Source organism: Meles meles, chromosome 19, assembly GCF_922984935.1.
Source record: "Meles meles chromosome 19, mMelMel3.1 paternal haplotype, whole genome shotgun sequence".
Lineage (NCBI taxonomy): Eukaryota > Metazoa > Chordata > Mammalia > Carnivora > Mustelidae > Meles > Meles meles.
In genome coordinates, this window is record NC_060084.1 from 12,734,508 (window position 1) to 12,754,169 (window position 19,662).

Genomic DNA, 19,662 nt, shown 5'->3' on the forward strand with positions numbered 1-19,662 from the left:
ACACACTTAACATGAGAGGGTCCTGTCCCACGAGTAGGAGATGACGTCAGCTGGGATCTGAGCTACATTTAGCCTGGGAACCTGCCTCCAGAGTTTCCCAGGGGCTGCCTGGAGAGTTCTGTCTGTGCATTCCAGCCAGGAGGGGCCAGTGACCACGCCTGGAGAACTTCCAGTTTTTCCACATCCTTACCAACACTTGTTATTGTCTGCCTTTTTGATAATGACCATCTTAATGGATGTGGGATGGTAGTTCATTGTGGTTTGATTTGCATTTCCCTAGTGACGGTGACGCTGCTCATCTTTTTGTATACCTGTCGGCCATTTACATATCCATTTGTATATATAATTCCTTTGTGTATTTTTCTCCCCAGTCAGGTTATCGGACTTTTTGTTGTTGAATTGTAGGAGTTTTTATATATCCTGGATATTAACCCTTACATTTGTGGATATTTTCTTCCATAGGTTGCCCTTTCACTCTGTTGATTGTGTCCTTTGATGCACAGAAGTTTTTTCAATTTCGATGTAGTCCCATTTATCTATTTTTGCTTTTGTTGTCCTTGCTTTGGTGCTCTAGCTAAGAAATAATTGCTAAGTCCAGTGTTAACGAAGTTTTTTTACTTGGTTTTCTCCTATGTGAGTTTTGTATTTTGGGATCTTATTTTTTTAATTTTGAAAAATTTTTAAGGATTTCATTTATTTATTTGTCAGAGAGAGAGCACGCACATGCGTAAGCTGGGAGAGCGACAGGCAGAGGTGGGGAGAGAAGCAGGCTCCCTGACAAGCAAGGAGCCTGATGCGGGACTCGATTCCAGGGCTCCGGGATCACGACCTGAGCCGAAGGCAGTGGCCCAACCGACTGAGCCACACAGGGGTCCCTTATTTATTTTTTTTAAGATTTTATTTATTTATTAGAGAGAGAGTGAGCAGGAGGAAGAGGGAGAGAATCTGAAGCAGACTATGCACTGAGTGCAAAGCCCGATGCTGGGCTCGATCCCACCACTGTGAGATCATGACCTGAGCCAAAACCAAGAGTCGGACACTTAACCAACAGAGCCACCTGGGAGCCGGGATCTTATGTCTTTACAAGCATTTTAAAGGCTTTATTGTTTTTATGACATGTGCTTATTCGAAAAAATACTACCAATTCAGAAAAGCAGAAGAAGAAAAAATCCTAATCCCACACTCCCACTCCCCCAAAGGTAACCCCCCTAATGATACTTTACTGGGCAACTCTCCAGACAATGCCTTACTTCATCGCTTCTCAAACTGTAAACTACACAGGAATCACCTGAGCGTTTTGTTAAATTCTGATTCCAGAGGCCTGCGGTAGGCACAAGTTGCATAGTTTTTTTTTTTTTTTGTAAGCTCCACGCCCAGCATGGAGCCCAAGATTATATATATATATATATATATATATATATATATACATACATATATATATATAATTTTTTAAAGATTTTATTTATTTATTTGACAGAGATCACAAGTAGGCAGAGAGGCAGGCAGAGAGAGAAAGAGGAGGAAGTAGGCTCCCTGCTAAGCAGAGAGCCCGACTCGGAGCTTGATCCCAGGACTCTGGGATCATGACCTGAGCCAAAGGCAGAGGCTTTACACTGAGCCACCCAGGCGCCCCCCCCCCCCAAGATTCTATATTTTTAACACGCTCTTAGGTGATGCTATTGAGTTGATCAGGAAGCCATTGGAGCACCTGTAGTCTGTACACACACACAGGCAGATCTATGTTCTGTGGGATCGTCTGTACATGACCTACGTCATAACCTGTGTTTTCTCCCCACTCAACATTTATTGCCATGGAAATGCCAATAAATACAGAGCTCCAATTTCCTTTATAGTAATCATACACTATCCTATTTCATGGTAAGATGCTAGCTCAGCTAGTCCCCTTGGATGAAATTCAGGGCGTACCAAATTATCATTGTTACAAATAATGCAGTAGCAAACATCTTTGCGACCATGTCTTTGTTTGTCTGGAGGTTTTATTGTTGGTTTTTTTTTTTAAGTTTTATTTATTTATTTAAATCATCTCTACCCCCAACTTGGAGCTTAAACGTACAACCCTGTGAGATCAAGAGTTGCATGCCCCGTGGACTGAGCCAGCCAGGTGTGCCCTATTTATTTGTTTTTTTCTAAGACGCCGACCAGCACTAACACATTCAAATGTGTTACTCCTAAAAGGAGTCACCTGGCAGGGTGGACCCTTAATCTAAGGCTCTGCCATCGCCCACTGGTGGAGAGCAGAGCGCTGTGGGGTGAAGTCGGGAGACGCAAGAGCGGGGAAAGCAGCAGTGGTGCCCGCGGTCGGGCCCAGTCTTTGGCCTGGTGTGATCCAGTGATTGTTCAGTACCCGCAGCTCCCGGCAAGCTTTGACTGTCTTCCCGATTTTGCAGATGAAGAAACTGAGAGGTAGGGAATCCTAGCTTGTCCACGGTTCGTGCAGGCGGGACGCGGCAGGGCCAGGGACGCACGGGGCTCTGCGTCTGCATGCCTGCCTGGCCCTTCTCAGCAGCCCTACCCCTCCCTCCAGCCTCTCTGGTCCGGGCCTCCCCCGCAAAGAAACCGGAATCCACAATCCTAGAGCTGCGTGGGCGCCCCTCCAGCCCCTCCAGCTCCTCCCCTCCTGCACTTCCTTCTAGATGCTGCGGAGCCGGCTTGAATCCCTCTCTGTTGTTAGGCAGACCAGCCAAGAAGGAGGCCCCCTGATGAGGCCTCCAGGCCAAAGACTCTGTGGGTTGTGTGCAGGGTCACGCCTTTGTTGGATGCCGATTTCGGGATTGCCTGGGTCTGGGAGATCCAGGGGGCTGGAGTTTTGGGGGTGGGGAGGTCTTCCTCCCTCGCCAGGCCCTGAAAGGAGCTCTGAGGACACTGGAGACCCCAGGGAGGTCACTGACAAGTTGGACAGCAAGCATTCATGGGGATAGGGGCTGTCGAGAGTACCAGGCAGTTGCAGACAGCCCTGAGCTGGAATCCCAGCTCTGAAATGTGCTGCCTGTGGGACCTTGAGCAGCTCACAGTGCCTCTCCAGTCCTGCTTTCCTCTGCTGTGAAGCAGGGATAAAAACTAGGCTCTCCCTATAGGTTGCATATGTTTTAGGATTGCTCCTATTAAAAAACAAAAACAAAACATTACAAGTGTGGGCAGGGGTGCAGAAAAATTGGAACCCTTGTGTGCTCTCGGTGGGGTTGTTAGATGGTACAGATGCCAGGAAAAACAGTCTGGCAGTGCCTCAAAAAATTAAAAATCAAACTATCATATGATCCAGCAATACCACTCCTGCGTACATACCCCAAATAATTGAAAGCAGGGTCTTGAAAAGATAGTACACCTGTGTTTATAATAAAGCAGCCTTGTTTACAGTAGCCAAAAGGTAGAAGCGACTCAAGTGTCCATCCACAGATGAATGGATAAGTTAAAGGTAGTAAACACATGCAATGGAATATTACTCAACCTTAAAATGGAAGGAAATTCTGATACAGGCTCCGACATGGATGAACTTGGCGGATGGTATGTCCAGTGAAATAAGCCAGACAAAGACGATCCTGTATGATTCCACTTATATGAGGGGCTTCGCGTCGTCCCGATTATGGAAACAGAAAATAGAGTGGTGGTTGCTAGGAACTGGAGAGGTTATTATTTCATGGGTATAGAGTTTCAGTTTTGCAAGATGAGGAGAGTTCTGGAGTTGGAGGTTAGTGATGGCTGTTAGGAATGTGCTTAATACCACCGCACTGGACACTTAGAAGTGGTGCAGGTTTTATGTTCTGTGTATTTTACCACAATTTTTTAAACTGGGGGAGAAAACAGAACATGCCTCACAGGGATCTCGTGAGGCAGAGCATGTGAACTATTGGTGGTGTCAGGTCTGGGGACACCCTGGACTTTGTGCCTCTTGGATCTAGGTGTCGGGGTGTGTGTGTGTGTGTGTGTGTGTGTGTGTGTGTGTGTGTCCTCTTGGGGAGTGCCATTCTGCATGAGGTGCTCAGTGTGGGGTTCAGGGGGACTTTCTGGAGGACTTCCTAGGATACTGCTCAGGGTGATCCTAGTGTTTGTGGGATGGGTGGATTCCAGACACTGGAAAGTCCCTGGCGGAAAAATCACTCCCACGGTAAGCCAGTTTGCAGCTCCACCTAGAGGACTTGTGATCAGAGCCCTCCACATGTGGAGCACCGCCCACTCCTGGAGCCACGGAAGGAGAGACTCGGCCAGCTGTGGAGGAGACTCCTGCACGGGGCGGTGGGCGTGGCGGGGGCCCACCAAGGCTCTGTGCCTCTCTGATGTGATCCAGTCCAGAAAGTTACACATAACAGGCCTATGTGAAGGTAGGACCCAAGTCAGAGGGAGGGACGGGGCAGGCAGGTGGGAAGGCTTGCTTCCTAGACCTGCCCTAACTGACAGTAATAACAGCTGCTGCCGTTTGCTTCAGGCGAGCACTCTGTTCAGTGCAGAACATGCTTGGTCTCGAATCCTTATTACAACGCGGTGCAGCGGGTGCTCCTGGAGCCCCATTTTACAGCTGGGAACTGAGGCCCAAGGTTTAAGTCACTGGTTCAAGACTGCCAAGTAGATGGAGAACTGTGACTTCAACCTAGACATCTGGCTCTAGCCCTTTATATTGAGTGAAAATCTCCAAAATCCACCTGCCAAAAAGTTGGCTGCTTCCTGTGCCTGGTAGTAGCTGACAGTTCCCAGGCTCTTGACCCTCTGGCAGGTGTGGATTCAGCTGCTACCACCTCTGCTTGCCAGGTAACCGGTGCTGTCCCCCTCCCTCTGGCTGGTGGCTTTGTGGAGCCAGGCCCAGCCTGCTTGTGTCCCCAGGGTCCAAGGATAAAACTGCAGACAACATTGGCTTTGATTGGGAGCCAGGCTGTCTGTTGCTTAGTGCCCCCCTTCTTCCGCTAAATGGGACCCTCCTTAAAAACTCTCTTTCAGGGCTTAAAGTCTTTCCCGTAGCTGAGTACATTTTGCTTTTTTGCGACAGTGTTTTTTTTTTTTTTTTTTTTCCCCCAACCTCGCTCTCTGGGTGCCAAGACCTTGTCCACATGATTCAGATGGTCCCAAGTTCCCAGTCTGGTACCTGCAAGGCAATAAGTTCTATCTCTCATGGTGGCGATGTGGTGCCTTCCTTTGTCCTCAGGGCTGAGCAGGATTACAGAGTAAGCCCTGGCTGGGATGGTGGTTTATCTAGAATTACTCAGTTTTCTGGGGTGGCATTCATACCTTATAAAGGCACATGGAGCTCTCAATTAGGGACTTCTCAGGGCCAGGCAAGTTGCTAATTCATACAGAAGCTGGGAGATAAAAGAGTGTGTTATTCCCCTAGTCAGGATGAGGAGAGTGAGGATTGGAGAAGTTAAACCATGTGTTTAGAAAACCAGATTTTTTCCTCTCCGCGGCTGCCTTTGAGACTCGGTGTCTGTTGCTGGTCTGAGAGCAATATTCATTCCACCTACTGCTTGGTAGAATAACTACATTGACGCTTTCTCCCCACTGCCACCCTGGGATGGGTCTTGGGTGTGTTATTTTAAGGAAGAAAAAGGCGATCAGGGGCTTTCCAACATCTTACAGGAGAAGGGACACACCAGGACAGGATGGTGGTCCTTTTGGCCTGGTCTTGCCCTCCAGGTGCCCTCCCACCTCCACCACACTCGACTGTGGTCTTTGTAGCCCTCCTGCCTGCCTTCTTGGAGGAGCTGTCCCAGGCCCCAGTGAAACTGTGATTCACAGAGGCCGGCTGACTAGCTGGCCCGGTGGAGGCTGGGCTGGGGCCAGGTACTTTCCAGTGTGTATCCACAGTTGGGAAACCTTCCTTGAGTGACACCTCTGCCAAGGGTTCCTCTCTGCCCTGGATCCCCTCCTGGCCACAAGGCCACTCCTCTCCTTTTCCCTGGAAATCACACAGGCAACGTACTTTTTGACTGTCATACTGCGTGACAACTTAGCCGTTAACCCAGCTCCATAAAGCTTGAGTCTTGACCCCAGAGAGGGAAACCGAGGTTGGTTCAGGATCTTAAATTCTGGGCTTGCAAAGCACAAAACATGGGATGAATGCATTTTATTTTATACCTTTTAGGTTTCCTTAGATTAAGTTCTAGCTTATGAATGTTCGCTTTCAGAGGTAGTCTGTTTCTGGGCTTGTATTCGGTTCCATTGATCTATTTGTCTCTTCCTCTGCGGATACCTCACTGTCTTGATTAGCACACCTCTGTGCTAAGTCTTGAAATCAGGTAGCATTAGCCCTCCAGGCTTGTTCCTCAGTATTGGGACTTCTGCCTCTCTACATGAACGTTAGAATCAGTGTGTAGATATCCACAAAAATAGCCCTGTGGGATTTGATCGAGATGACATTTGACTGAGATGGCATTTTGATTGAGATGGCAAACATCTTAAAAATTACTGTGTCTTTCTGTCCCTGACATGGAATCTCTAGTCATTTGTTTAGGTGTTCCTTGATTTCCATCAGAGTTTTAAGATTTCCTTATATAGATCTTCTACGTATTTTGATAGATTTATACCAAAGTGTTTCATTGTTTTGGTCCTAACATAAATGGTATTGTGGTTTTAATTTCAAACAGGTAATACATGTGCACAGAAAAAAAAAAAAGGATACAGATTGATTTACAGTGAAAAGTAGTTTCCTTTCTGTATCCTATTCCTTGGGTCTCTATTTTCAATTATCCAAAGACATTCACTGATGCTAGGTTCTTGTGGATCCTTCTAGAGATGGTATGTATATACTCGAGCTCCTGTTAATGTTTATTATGAATTCAACAAACATCCAGGAGCCTTCGCTGTGGGTCAAGCGCAGGAGATGGGACGGAGGACGAGAGGGGGTCCTGCCCCCCTGTAGCCGCAGTCACTGTAGTTGGTGCCACCAACTATCTCTCCGGTCCCCACAGGGACTCTGCCCGGCAGGTATTATTATCCCTGTGGGAGGGCTGAGGGCCAAAGGTGGGCTCTCAGGGGCCAACTGAATTGTCCAAGAGCTTAAGCAGAGAGGCTGGTCCTGCCAAGAGCTAGGCGCAGGGCTGATGCTGCTCTAGGCCAGAGGAAGCAGGTTCTGGAAGGGAGGGCTTCTTGCCAAGGCAAATAGGTACCAATGAGGAGGAAGGGAGGAGACGGGTAGAGGAGGCTGCAGCCCAGTCGGGCCAGATTCCTGTCAGAATAAGGATTTAGAAATCCTGTTACTAGATGGCTGTGTTTTAATTCCTTAATTTTGTTTTCTCTCTAGCTGCTTAGACACATTCTTCTGGGGACCAGCCTACCCTTGTTTGGCTGACCCTAGGAGAAAAGGGATGTATCCGTACTGATAAATTTATCCATACTGAGATCAACATTGTCAGGGGAATGGCCAGGGTCTCCCCAGAGGCATGGAAGGGGCCGCGTGTTCAGGACAGGCTGTGATGGAGAGCTGCGGAGAAGCCGTGGGCTGCTGAGGGCTGAGTATCAGAGTGGCAAGTCTGGACCAAGTTGGCTTCCCCACTGGGTCTCCCTGCCAGGTTGGAGGTAACTTTCCTAGACCTGGCACTAGGCTCTCTGGCCTCCCATTTCCCACCTCTGCCTCAGACCCTGGGGCCAGTGGATGCCCTACAGCCCCCTGCATGCTGCCCTCTACCTGTCCCCCGGCCCTGCTAAGAATGTTTACGTCTGGCTATTGTCTGTCTGTCACACCTGGAGTAATAATAGCTCCTCACTGACCAAGATGGCCATTGGCGGACACTTCATTCCCATTCTACAGATGAGGAAATGGGCCCTGAAGCAAAATCTTTGCTGTAACACTACATTGCCGCTGTCGGGTCCCAGCACCCAGGAGGGGGCACTCAGAGCGGCGGCCCTGCTCCCCAGCTTCATAGGCTTGTAGGTGCCTCACTTAAGCAGCTCAGACCCTTCCCTTCTGTTTGGCCCTGGGGTAGCTCTCTGGCTCTCCCCTCTCCCAGTGGCCTTGCTCTGGGCCATTTCTGACTTGATATTCTCAGGGCCCACCCTGTAAAGAGGAGTTACTCTTTCATGGGGTTCATCTGATTTTATGGTTCTTACTACAAATGGTCGGGTAGGGCCCATTCAGAAAGATTGCAGTATTTTATCAATGAACACGCATCAGACTTACATACCTCTTATCAAAGACATGTGTACCTCTTATCTCCAATTCCTGGAGGCAGAAAGGACTCACTTAACATGATAATTACATTCTGCACAAATGTGAGCACTGTGTCCTGCGGCCTCTGCTTCTGAATGGCACCAGTTTTACTGAGTCGAAGATGGTTCCTTATACAGCTGCACCCCTGGAATAGACCAGGCAAATGCCTGGTGGCCAGTGCCCTGAAGGGACAGTTCTTAAAAGGGCTTGGGACTCCTTCCCATCTAGGCATGGCTCAAAGTGCCAGGGAGAACTGCCCCTCAGCCCCTCTGGGCACATGAGCTCCATTAGACACGCCCTAGAGGCTGTCTTTCTTCATCACTCCAGCTTTTGCCTCCAATTCAACTTGCGAATCAGTGGTCCCTAAGTTAATGGGCTCATCAGGTCACTCCCCAGCTCAAGAATCTGCACTGGCTCCCAGCTGCATGTCCCATCAAGAACTGCCTGGCTCTGAAGATGATCTGTAGTCTGGCCTTGACTTTGCCTATTCGATATAGATTCCATGACACCCCGATGCAGCTTCTTTGCTCCAGATAAACAACCTTCTCTTTGCCATCCAGAGTATCTGCCACGGGCCTCCTCTCCATGCCTTGTTCACTTTATCTCCACTTCTCCCTTCTTAGTCTTTTCTTATCCCCATTCTCTGTCCTTCATCTTGTAGCTTAATTTGTCTACCCCTTTTCTTTGCATGAAGTCTCCTCTACCAGCGGGCCAACTCTAGTCCGTCCCTTCTCCAAACACTTACTGTATTTATTGTTGACACTATAGAAGCTGGCCTTTAACTCTTTTGTAGATGTGCTTTGGGCCTGCCTCCAAGATCACCTACTAGACTGTGATTTCCAAAAGGAGAGACTCCCAGAGTCTAGGATGGCTCTGGGCATACAGTTCCTGCATACTAGCCATTCACGGTGAGTTTCACATGGAAATATCCTGTAACCCTCCGGCAAGACAACAAAGGCACAACAAGGCTCTTAGTGTTACCATATTCCACAGATTGTAAAAACCACCTTTCCCCCACTCCCCACATTTTAACATCTCTGAAATCAGGATCAATGGCATATCATAATTTGACAGCTCAGCTCCCCCTCCCTGTTTCTTAGTGGGGTATAAAATATTGGTGCATTTTACAATCTGTTGTGCATTAGACTTGAAAAGAACATTACTCGATGGGAATGCTGTTACAGATTGACATGAGAATCTGTTGATAGCTGTTTTTGGATTGGACCTGGGAGAATGTATTTGGGAGAAGTGAGAGGTGATGTGGGAAGGATCTGGGAGATGAGGGGATGCTGGGAGAAGTGGGGGATTCTGGGAGAAGTGGGGGATTCTGGGAGACATGAGGGATGCTGGGAGAAGTGGGGAATTCTGGGAGACATGAGGGAACCCCGGGAGAAGAGGGGGTGTGCAGAGAAGGAAGGGGAAGGGCCCTATTGGGGCACCTATTGACTCCAGAAGTTTCCTGAATCACTCTGATATGATTCAGCTCTTACTCTCTTCCATTCTCCTGTCCCAGCAGTGTCTATGCTGGTTCAGAGGCTGATTCCTTGTTAACTGGGATCTCAACATCCCCAGCCCTTGTGGGGTGGTGACAGGGGGTCGAGAGGCTGTCTTCCCTCACCTGTGAGGGGCCTTCTGATGGCCTTGGATTCATGGGTGCCCCTGACCAGCCGGTTGCCCAGCTGGGAAGACAAAACTGAGCTCCTAGCCCAGTGTAAGCCCAGACAGGGAGGGGTGAGGGGAGACCAAAGGGCAAGGGCCACAGACTGTCTAACCTCTGAGGAAGCCCAGAGAGCCAGCCCATCCGTGGTGAAGAGGAATAGCTCCTCTCTAGGCCCAGGGGCCGGAGTTCCGGCCGGAGTGTCCTGCCGTGACCAGCTGAGGCCATGCATGCAGCCTGGGGGTTGTGACTGTGAGTGGCAGGGTGCTCAGGTCAACCCTTCAGCTCCACACCCTCGTGGGCTCTGTCCCCTGAGTCAGGCCTCTCTTGGCGGCACAGGCAGGCTCCTCTGGCTGCAGAAAGTTGCTGAGTGGGGGCACGTGGTCTTTTCCTTTTGCTTGCAGGCCGCCCTCTCACGCAGTTATCAGCAAGGGCTTTGGGCCAAACATACTTAGATTTGATACTTGTTCTCCCACTTGCTACCATGTGACCTTGGGCACGTTGTCAAAATTTCTGGGCTTTGTTTTCCTCATCTGAGTGTTTTTTTGTTTTTTTGGTTAATAGGTGGGGATTTTAATATAGTAAAGGGAATTTACATATGAAAGCTTGTCCCTTTTTTTCCACATGTGAAATCTTTTTTTGTTTTTGTTTTTAAAAGATATTATTTATTTATTTGACAGATGGACATCACAAGTAGACAGAGAAGGAGGCAGAAAGAGAGGAGGAAGCAGGCTCCCCGCTGAGCAGAGAGCCCTGTGTGGGGCTCGATCCCAGGACCCTGGGATCATGACCTGAGCCGAAGGCAGAGGCTTTAACCCACTGAGCCACCCAGGCGCCCCTTTTTTGTTTTTAATCCCGCCGAGTTAACATACAGTGTTCTGTCAATTTCAGGTGTACAATATGGTGATTCAGGAATTCTATACTTACTCAGTGCTCATTAGGAAAATGTACTCTTAATCCCCTTCACCAGTTTCCCCCATTCCCCCTACCTTTTCTCCCAACCATCAGTTTGGTTTTCTCATCTTTAATATGAGGGTGAGAATTCCTAACTCTGGTGGTGTGTGTGTGTGTGTGTGTGTGTGTGTGTGTGTGTGTGTAGGAATTAAGGGACAAAGTGATTAACATTAGCCACTATTCCTGTCCCGCTAGCCCTTTATTCCATTGAAGGTAGTCCCAGTCCATCCTGTGGACCCTTGCCAATGGTATAAACAAAGTTTTATGGGCCCCAAACATCCTTGAAGCAGGGGCAGCACCATCTGTGGGTCCACCCCCCATCCCTTACAGAGAGTTCTGGCTCTTTTCCCCTCATACTTCTGGTTTTCATGGGGCATGTCCTGTATGTCCAGAGGGGACTATGCCTGGTGAAATCCAGACCTCTAGCTCCACTGGAGAAATAAGGCAGGAGCCATGCAAAGTTAAGGCTAAAATAACCTATACAAAGAAAAAGGAATGTAAGGGAGATTGCTTTCCAGCAAGATGGAAGATTTGATAGTTAGTAGGGAAAACTATAAAACATCCAGAAACAGGATGGAAAACAGTCAACACACTTTTTTGGCATAGCTGAGCTGCATGGAAATAGGATAGCCCTTGAGCAAGAGACATAAAAGACGTTGAGAGCCTTTTTTTGGGGAGGGAGTGAGGCTGCTTTGGCGGCCCTTTGCTCGTCTGGACAATGCAGGGACTTGGGTTTGAATAGCCACAGGGACAAGAACAGTGTTTTGAACCTACCTGAAGCAGAGAGTAGAACTGTGACTCCCACAAACAGCTGGGACCCTCCAGGGCTTAAACTTCCAGTGCAAGTTCGGCCAGAAAAAAATATACTCACCTTCAAAGGCAGAGGAGAAGGAAGCTCTTCTAACCTGGCCTGGTTGGGGAAGGCCTCTTCTGAGAAATGTACGACTACATTCCTGCCTTCTTTTGAATCTGGGATTCAATTTAGGCAACTCATGTGATCCTAGAGTGTCTAGGCCAGGAAATGAACATAAAAGCTATTCCCGGCTGGAAAGTCCATAGAGACAGAAAGTAGAGTGAGTGGTGGTTGCCAGAGGATGAGGGAAGGGGGAGATGGGGAGTTGTTTAAAAGACCTAGAGTTTCTGTTTTACAAGATGAAGAGTCCTGGAGATTGGTTGCACAACCGTATGAAAGTCCTTAACACTACAGAACGATATGCTTAAAAATGGTTCCGATGGTAAACTTAATGTGTGTATTTTGCAAGGAAAACAAAAAAAGCTAATTCTGACTGGTGTCTTTTTGGGACACCTGGCAGAAACAAAAGCATTACCTCTTCGGAGGGCTATGTCTTCAACCCAGCCTGCTCAGGCTGCCTGTAGGATCCTTGTTGAATTTGAGAGAAAAGCACAAATTGCAAAACACACGAGGAAACCAGCAGGGAGTGAAGCAGCAAGAATGAAAAAGAAAGAGGATAAATGTCCCCAGATGTTTACTGTGGGATCACTCATAATGTCCAAAAAAGCCAAAACCAAAACAAAACCCACCACCGCCACAACAGCTGGAAATAAAGTCCTGCGGCCAGGAAATATTCCAGAGCCATTAAACGATTTAGAAGGATTTCCCTGAGGGGCTTTATCATGGAGTGAGAAAAATTAAGGAATGGAGATGGGTGCTAATCTCCCATTTTTCCAAAGCAGCCCCACAGAAAGAAACACTTGACCCCACAGCCCCACACCTGCGGATAGGTGTGTATTTCCAAACAGATCTGTGAGGGACACCTGGGTGGCTCAGTGGGTTAAAGCCTCTGCCTTCAGCTCAGGTCATGATCTCAGGGTCCTGGGATCGAGCCCCGCATCGGGCTCTCTGCTCAGCAGGGACCCTGCTTCCCTCCTCTTCCTCTGCCTGTTTCTCTGCCTACTTGTGATCTCTGTCTGTCAAATAAATGAATAAAATCTTTAAAAAAAAACAAACCAGATCCGTGAGCATGAGGGAGAGAGGGAAGACTGCCCAGCAGGGTTGCTTGGGTAAGGCTGCAGGAGAAGAAAGGGGGAGAAGAGAAGGGAAAGGAGGAGAAAAAGAGGTCTCAAGACTGCACTGAGAAGATCTCCAACATTTGGCGTTCAGCATGTCTGCTCCAATCCCATTTACGGAGGGTGATCTCTGAATGGGTGTGTTTGTGTCTATAGGAGAACACAACTATGATACTGACTTGCAGATTTGCCTACTGCGAAGCGGGGGACAAATTCGGTGGATCTGGTTATTTGATTGTATTAATACAAGTGAGCAAACGTCCTCTGTGTTTGTCCACAGGGTTTAGTGTGAGCAAGGAGAAAGTTGTGGAAGGACAGGTGTTGGCACTTTCTTTTTTTTTTTTTTTTTGGCTTAAAACAACAGACATGCTTCCTCTCCCAGATGGGAGACGGGAAGTGTGAGGTCAAGGGCCGTGCTCCCTCTGAATGCTTGGGAACGGGGGTCCTTCCTGGCCTCCTCCTAGGTTCTGGTGGTTCCCCAAGTCTTCGGCATTTTTTTACTTGTATTTGTGTCGCTGTGGTTCTGTCTCTGTCTTCATATGGCCTTCCTCTGTGTGCGTGTCTCTTTCCTCTTAGAAGGACGTTCACCCTTGGATTTAGGGCCCCCCGTCATCCAGCATGACCTCATCCTAGTGATTACATTTATAAAGACCCCATTTCCAAATGAGGTCACATTCTGAGGTTCCGGGTGGTTGGGAACTTTGGGGGCCACTCTTCAATACACTTTAAGCGCTGTGGTGTACTATGGTTGGATTAAAAAGGAAGAGGGAGAGAGAGAGATGCTTGCTTATGTCGGACACTCTGGAATGGGAGGAGGAAGTGGAGGTTGTAGAGATTGTCCATTTGAGGGGCCCCTGGGTGGCTCCGTCAGTTAAGCGTCTGCCTTCAGCTCAGGTCATGATCCCAGGGTCCTGGGGTTGAGCCCCGCATAGGGCTCCCTGCTCAGCAGGAGTCTGCTTCTCCCTCTCCCTCTGCTGCTCCCCCTGCTTGTGCTCACTTCTCTCTGTCAAATAAATAAATACAATCTTAAAAAAAAAAAAAGTATACCTATGAGATGTCTCTGGAAGGAAGCATATGAGATCCAGAAGTAGAACTGGGACAGAGAAAAGAGGGAAGAGGATTTCAGTTGGCGCTCCTTCAACTCGTGCTTGGCTTTGAGGCCCACTGTGGGAAAGTCTGGGGGATTGGGTGAGGAGGAAGGAAGCTAGGGGGCTCCTAGAACCCAAGGTTGCTCACCCCCTGTACCTCTCTGGTGAGGATAGATGGGCCTGACTGCCAGCTGCTGGGCCCCTGACGCAGGTAACAAATATTTCTCAAAGTTCTGGAACAACCCTTCTTGCCTAGATTGGGTCCACTCATGAGGTACACGGAGCTGTTTGTCCTCATTTGTTAGAAGGGTGGGAAGGCCCCCTTCAGGCTCCTGCTCCAGGAAGGCTGCCACCCCCTTCCTAGTCTCCTGTCCTTTCTGTCCTGTTTGCTGAGGTGCTTACTTTCTCCCCCTTACCAGCCTGCTCCGTGGCCAGGGGCTCGCTGCTCCAGACTGGGGCTCGAAGCTTTTCATCTTTTTTTTTTTTTTTTTTAAATTTTATTTAGTTGACAGATAGAGATCACAAGTAGGCAGAGAGGCAGGCAGAGAGAGGAGGAAGCAGGCTCCCTGCGGAGCAGAGAGCCTGATGTGGGGCTCGATCCCAGGACCCTGGGATCATGACCTGAGCCGAAGGCAGAGGCCTTAACCCACTGAGCCACCCAGGCGCCCCGAAGCTTTTCATCTTTGTGTGCAAAGCTCTGGGCACGCGGGACAGGCTCTGTTACAGTGCTGTGTGTAAGCCAGAATTTAGCCTTGTGGAGACGCCATGACCTGTTTAAAAAGTTTCATGTTGGGGCGCCTGGGTGGCTCAGTGGGTTAAAGCCTCTGCCTTCAGCTCAGGTCATGATCCCAATCTTAAAAAAATAAATAAATAAAAAGCTTCATGTTCTTACAGAAGGAAGTAGGGACATGAGTGGGGCTCCTGGTGGAACCAAGCCAGTCCTGAATCAGACCGGGTCCATGTGAGTAAGGAGGAAGGGATGTAGTGAGGAGGTTGGTGACTCTCCGGGCCCCAGACCTTCCCTTTCAGGGAAGTGACTCAGGAACAGGGGCTGCGTGTCTCCTTCCTTAGCTGTGACAGAGATGCATGTTAGCTGGAAAGATAGCCCCGCCCTTTGCCGCACACCCACCCTATGTCTTATGATAGGCGTAGCTAGGAATTCAGAGGGGCTTGTGTTGCAGCAGGGGAGAGAGATGGGAGGCTACAGTGAATGACCGTTTCATCTCAGGCACACTGTTGTTCCAAGCACAGATCCACATTGCTTGTGGAAGGTGAAACAAAAACCAATCCGACCATGAGTCAGAACGGGCCACCTGTGCACAAGGGCCTGTGAAGGGCAGGGACACCCCCACCGGCACCCTAGGAAGAGCAAGACTTGAACCAAACTCAACGAGTCTGAGGCCAAAGCTCTGCAGGAAAATGGGCCTTGAGTGACCAAGCTGCTGTCCGGGCAGGGACCCCTGCAAACACTCCCATGTTCCCTCCATCACTGGAGTTCTCCGAGCTCTGTTTTCAGATAAGGAAAGTGAGGTCTAGAGAAAGGAAATGATTTCCTCTCTGGGTCCCAAGTCAGGAAGGGGAGTCCGTAAGGAGAAGCCAAGTCTAGGTTTCCCGGCACTGGGCACGGGTCTGCCCAAGTCCCCAGAGTTCGACCTCCATGAGCCAAAACTCAGAAACAAAGCTGCTCTGTTCACCAAGAATGCCGTTTCCCCACATATTCTCCACTAGGGACATTCCTGCATTGGTAAAGAAGGGACTGGTTCAGCCCACATCCTGACAGTTGATGGGCTGGGCAGGCTCCAAACTGGAATCTGAAAGTTGGAGACAGAGGAAATTAGACAAAGTCCCCGACCTGAAGGAGCTCCCAGCTCAGAGATGAGAAATCAGATGCCCAGGACACCGTGACGAGGGCCAAAGGACAAGGGGCCCCGGGGGTCTGGGGGCACCGAGGGGCAACCCCTTTGGAGAGGGGGACATCTGGAACAAGCAGAAGCCTGGCAGCCTTTTGTGGGTCAAGGGTGGCGTGTGAGAATCTGGGTGGAGGTGCGGCACGGAGAAGGGAGAAAGTGGGAGGGCTGGCATGTGAGGAGGGAAGGGCATTCCGCTCGGGGAGTGGCAAGTCCAAGGGATCGCGGCCAGTCAGACCTCGTGGAGGGGTGCTTGCTGCAGAGGTGGGGGCCTGACCGTCCCCTGGCAATCCTGAGTCCGTGGAGCAAAGCTTCTTGAGGGTCTTGCTCTATGAGAGGGGAAGGCTGTCTGTCCTATGGGAGAAGGGCTGTTCGAAACCTCCTTGAGGACAGACACCTCTTTTCCGTTGAGAAGAGCAGAGAGCCCTCATCTTCCCCCTCAAATACAAGTGTCTATTTATGCCATATTTTTGAGGTTTTTTTTTCCCTTACATTTTTTAAATTGTGGGAAAATATACACAACATAAAAATGACCAATGTAAGCATTTTTAAAAAGTACACAACTCAGTAACATTAAGTACATTCACAGTGTTGTATAACCATCACCACTATCTATTTCCAGAACTTTTTCATCATCTCCAACAGAAACTCGACACCCATTAAACAGTAACTCTCCCTTCCCAGCTCTCCCCAGCCCCTGGCAGTCACCATTCTACTTTCGGTCTCTATGAATTTGCCTGTTGCAGGGACCTTGATTTATACGCAGTGTTTAAAGAATTGCATATTGAGGGGCCCGTGGATGGCTCAGTGGGTTAAAGCCTCTGCCTTCGGCTCCAGTCATGATCTCAGGGTCCTGGGATCAAGCCCCCGCATCAGGCTCTCTGCTCAGCAGGGAGCCTCCTTCCTCCTCTCTCTCTGCCTGCCTCTCTGCTCACTTGTGATCTCTGTCTGTCAAATAAATAAATAATTACATCTTTAAAAAAAAAAAAGAATTGCATATTGAGGTAAAATTAAGGTGTGGTAGACTACACGAAAGTGCACAATTTGCTAATTTTGAATATTGATGCCAGAACCCAGTTAATGACCATATCAATCATGGGCAAGAGTTTCTTTTCACCCTTGAAATTCCTCTCTTCCCACCCACCCTCCCCACACAGCCACTAGTTTGCTTTTTGTCCCTATAGATTAGTTTGGGTTTTCTAGAGTTTTAAATAAATGGAATTATACAGCAGTAATCTTTCTCTGGGGGATGCCTGGTTCCTTTCACTCAGCATGACAGTTTTGAGCTTCACCATGTCATGTGTAGCGATTGTCCATTCTTTCTGTTGTATTGGTCTATTATATTTTTTTAATCTGTTCACCTGCTGGTGTGTGTAGGTTGTTTCCAGCTTCGGTGTTAGTAAATAGAAATCCAGTTCTATATCTGGGACCAAACCAAGATGGTGGTAGCGGCCGTGGATTTTGGCCAGTCTGCGCACCTCGTGAGTGCGTCCCCTGGTGCATGGGGCCGTGGCCCACCAGGTCCAGGGCTTGTGGGCAGTTACCTCCCCTGTGAAATGAAGGTCATGATCTGTCTTTTTTGGGTTGCTGTATTCAGTAAGCCCATGGTGACAAACCGCTTAAATGAGACTCAAGCATCCAAGGCTGGGATTTGAATCCGGATGCTCCCAGTCACTAGCTGTGTGTCCTTTGGCCAGTGGCTGAATCTCTCTGTTTTAGTCTCCTCATTTGTAAAACGGAGATCATGCTGCTGCGAGATGTGGGGTAGCCACGATAACTCAGGGTCATGCAGGTGAACGAGCAAGTGTCTATCAGGCAGCTGGTGCAGGGCCTGGCATATTGAAAATGCTGCCTAACCTCAGAGGTGACCAGAGTCCTTGCAGCTGTAGTGGAGACTGTCCTAAAGCTTGAGCCACAGAGGGGGCCAGGAGAGGGAATGGGGCCTTGCAAGGAGACAGGAAATTACCCTGTGCTGGCTTACCTTTTCGGTGGTGTGTGTTTGAGCCATGTGCCTCCATGTCTGGCACAATCCTTGTGCCTCACTTGGGTATCCATGGGGAAAGGGGGGATCAGAGCTAGAGCTAGAACTGGAACCCGTGGTCATTTCGAGAGGTCTGAAAGGGGAAGGATCTCCCCAAGGTTGATGATAACTCTGGCTCCAAATTGAGGGGTAGGCACTGGGAGAGGGAGCTGGGGGAGGAGAGAGGAATCAGGGAGACAAGGAAAGTTGTGGTAGCGTCTCTCCTTCCCCAACCTGCCTGGTTTTCCTCCTCCTTGGGGTGCGGAGTGTTTAGCTGACCGACTTCTCTGTTGGCATTTCGGCATCCTGCCAAATGTCCAATTCATTCCTTCCGAGGTTATTCCTCAGATGTTCCGGTCTCCTGTGTACAAAGCTGTGTGCTCTGGGGACGCAGTGGTGAGACCAGAGCAAGGCTCCTCTCCAAGGAGAGACAGATAATGCAGAGTTAAGATAATGTCAGAGTGGCCACTGCTACCCTGAAGTGCCACGGGGGTGTGGGACAGGGAATGACCTGGGATGGTCAGAGGCGGCCTTTCTGTGCAGGTGGTATTTGAGTTGACAAGAAGGAGCCGCTGGGCAAAAAATCTGGCCTGGAACATTTACGCAGAGGGAACAGGCAAAGTCCTTAGGGAGGAGCCAGTCTGAGGTATGGCTGACGTCAGTGGGCGGGGCTGGGGGAGGGGCCACCTTGTTGCCTGCCGGGAAGTCAGGAGAGCGGTTAGGATTTATTCTAGGTGCAGATTCCAACATTCTTTTGGAAGGGGGGGTGGGGAGCTTGTGTTCTCTTACCTTCTCTCTTTTGTGATTTTTGGGGCCTCTTGTTCAGACACACATCCGAGGCGCTCTCAGACGGTCCACCAGATCCCCTTCACCCACTGTTGCATGCATTTCCAGCAGCCGTGGGGTGGGAAGGGCTGGGACGACGGCAGACCGATGTCCTCCTCCAAGCCACCTTGCCAGAGATACTTGGGAGTTTATACCTCTCCCCACCCAGGGGAACCCCTGACTGAGTCAGGGCCCAGCCTCCTTGCCTCAGTTGGGAGGACTCTGCAGTGTCATTTAAAAATGCTTCAGAGGGGCTCTTGGGTGGCTCAGTGGGTTAAAGCCTCTGCCCTCGGCTCAGGTCATGATCTCAGGGTCCTGGGATAGAGCCCTGCATTGGGCTCCGTGCTCAGCAGGGAGCCTGCTTCCCCACCCCACTGCCTGCCTTTCTGCCTACTTGTGATCTCTGTCTGTCAAATAAATAAATGAAAAATCTTTAAAAAACAACAAAAAAAAACACCCCTATTTAAATAAATAAATAATAAATAAAAATGCTTCCGAGCCTACCAGAACGGCCCTTCCCTATCCTGCTCCCATTATCTCTCAGGCTTGTCCCGACAGCACGCCCTCAGCACCTCATGTGACATTGAACCCCTGTCACAGGCTCTGCTTCTGGGGAAGCCAACCCCAGGCAGGCCATTAGGGGCCATGCATTTTTTTGGTTTAGAAATTGGGGTTCTGGGATCAGAGGACCAGGGGACCCGTTCCTTGCAGCTCTGAAAGTGTCTCAAACTGTGATTTACTCAGCCACACAGCCAGTTGGCAGCAGAGCCCTCCCACAAACCATTCAGAGCTCCGAGGCACTGGGGTGGGGTGGGGTGGGGCTTACTGGTGCTGGTGGAGCAGAGGCCAAGCAGCAGCTGGGCTCCCGGATCAAGCTCCACCTCAGGGAAGGCTCCCTCTGCCTCCAATAGTCCCAGGCGTTTGTGTCCTGAATTCTACCGGTTTCCCTCGGTTTCAGCATAATTGCCTGCGAAGCGAGAGAGACGGGCAGCTCAGAGACTGTGGTCCTGAAAAGAAGATGCTTGTTAGTC

At 49.5% G+C, this 19,662-nt stretch overlaps 1 protein-coding gene across 2 annotated transcripts in view; it reads left to right on the forward strand.

Annotated features, from left to right (window-relative positions):
- IL34 (interleukin 34) overlaps nt 1–19,662 on the forward strand; it is a 55,665-nt gene that overhangs the window by 3,358 nt on the left and 32,645 nt on the right. The window contains exon 1 of one of the 2 annotated variants that reach the window (XM_045986996.1): nt 4,320–4,337. The exons of the other annotated variant lie outside the window; for it this stretch is intronic. The gene's annotated coding sequence lies outside the window, so the exon portion shown is untranslated. Of the gene's footprint in view, nt 1–4,319; nt 4,338–19,662 lie in introns of those variants that run through there. 2 annotated transcript variants of the gene reach the window in all.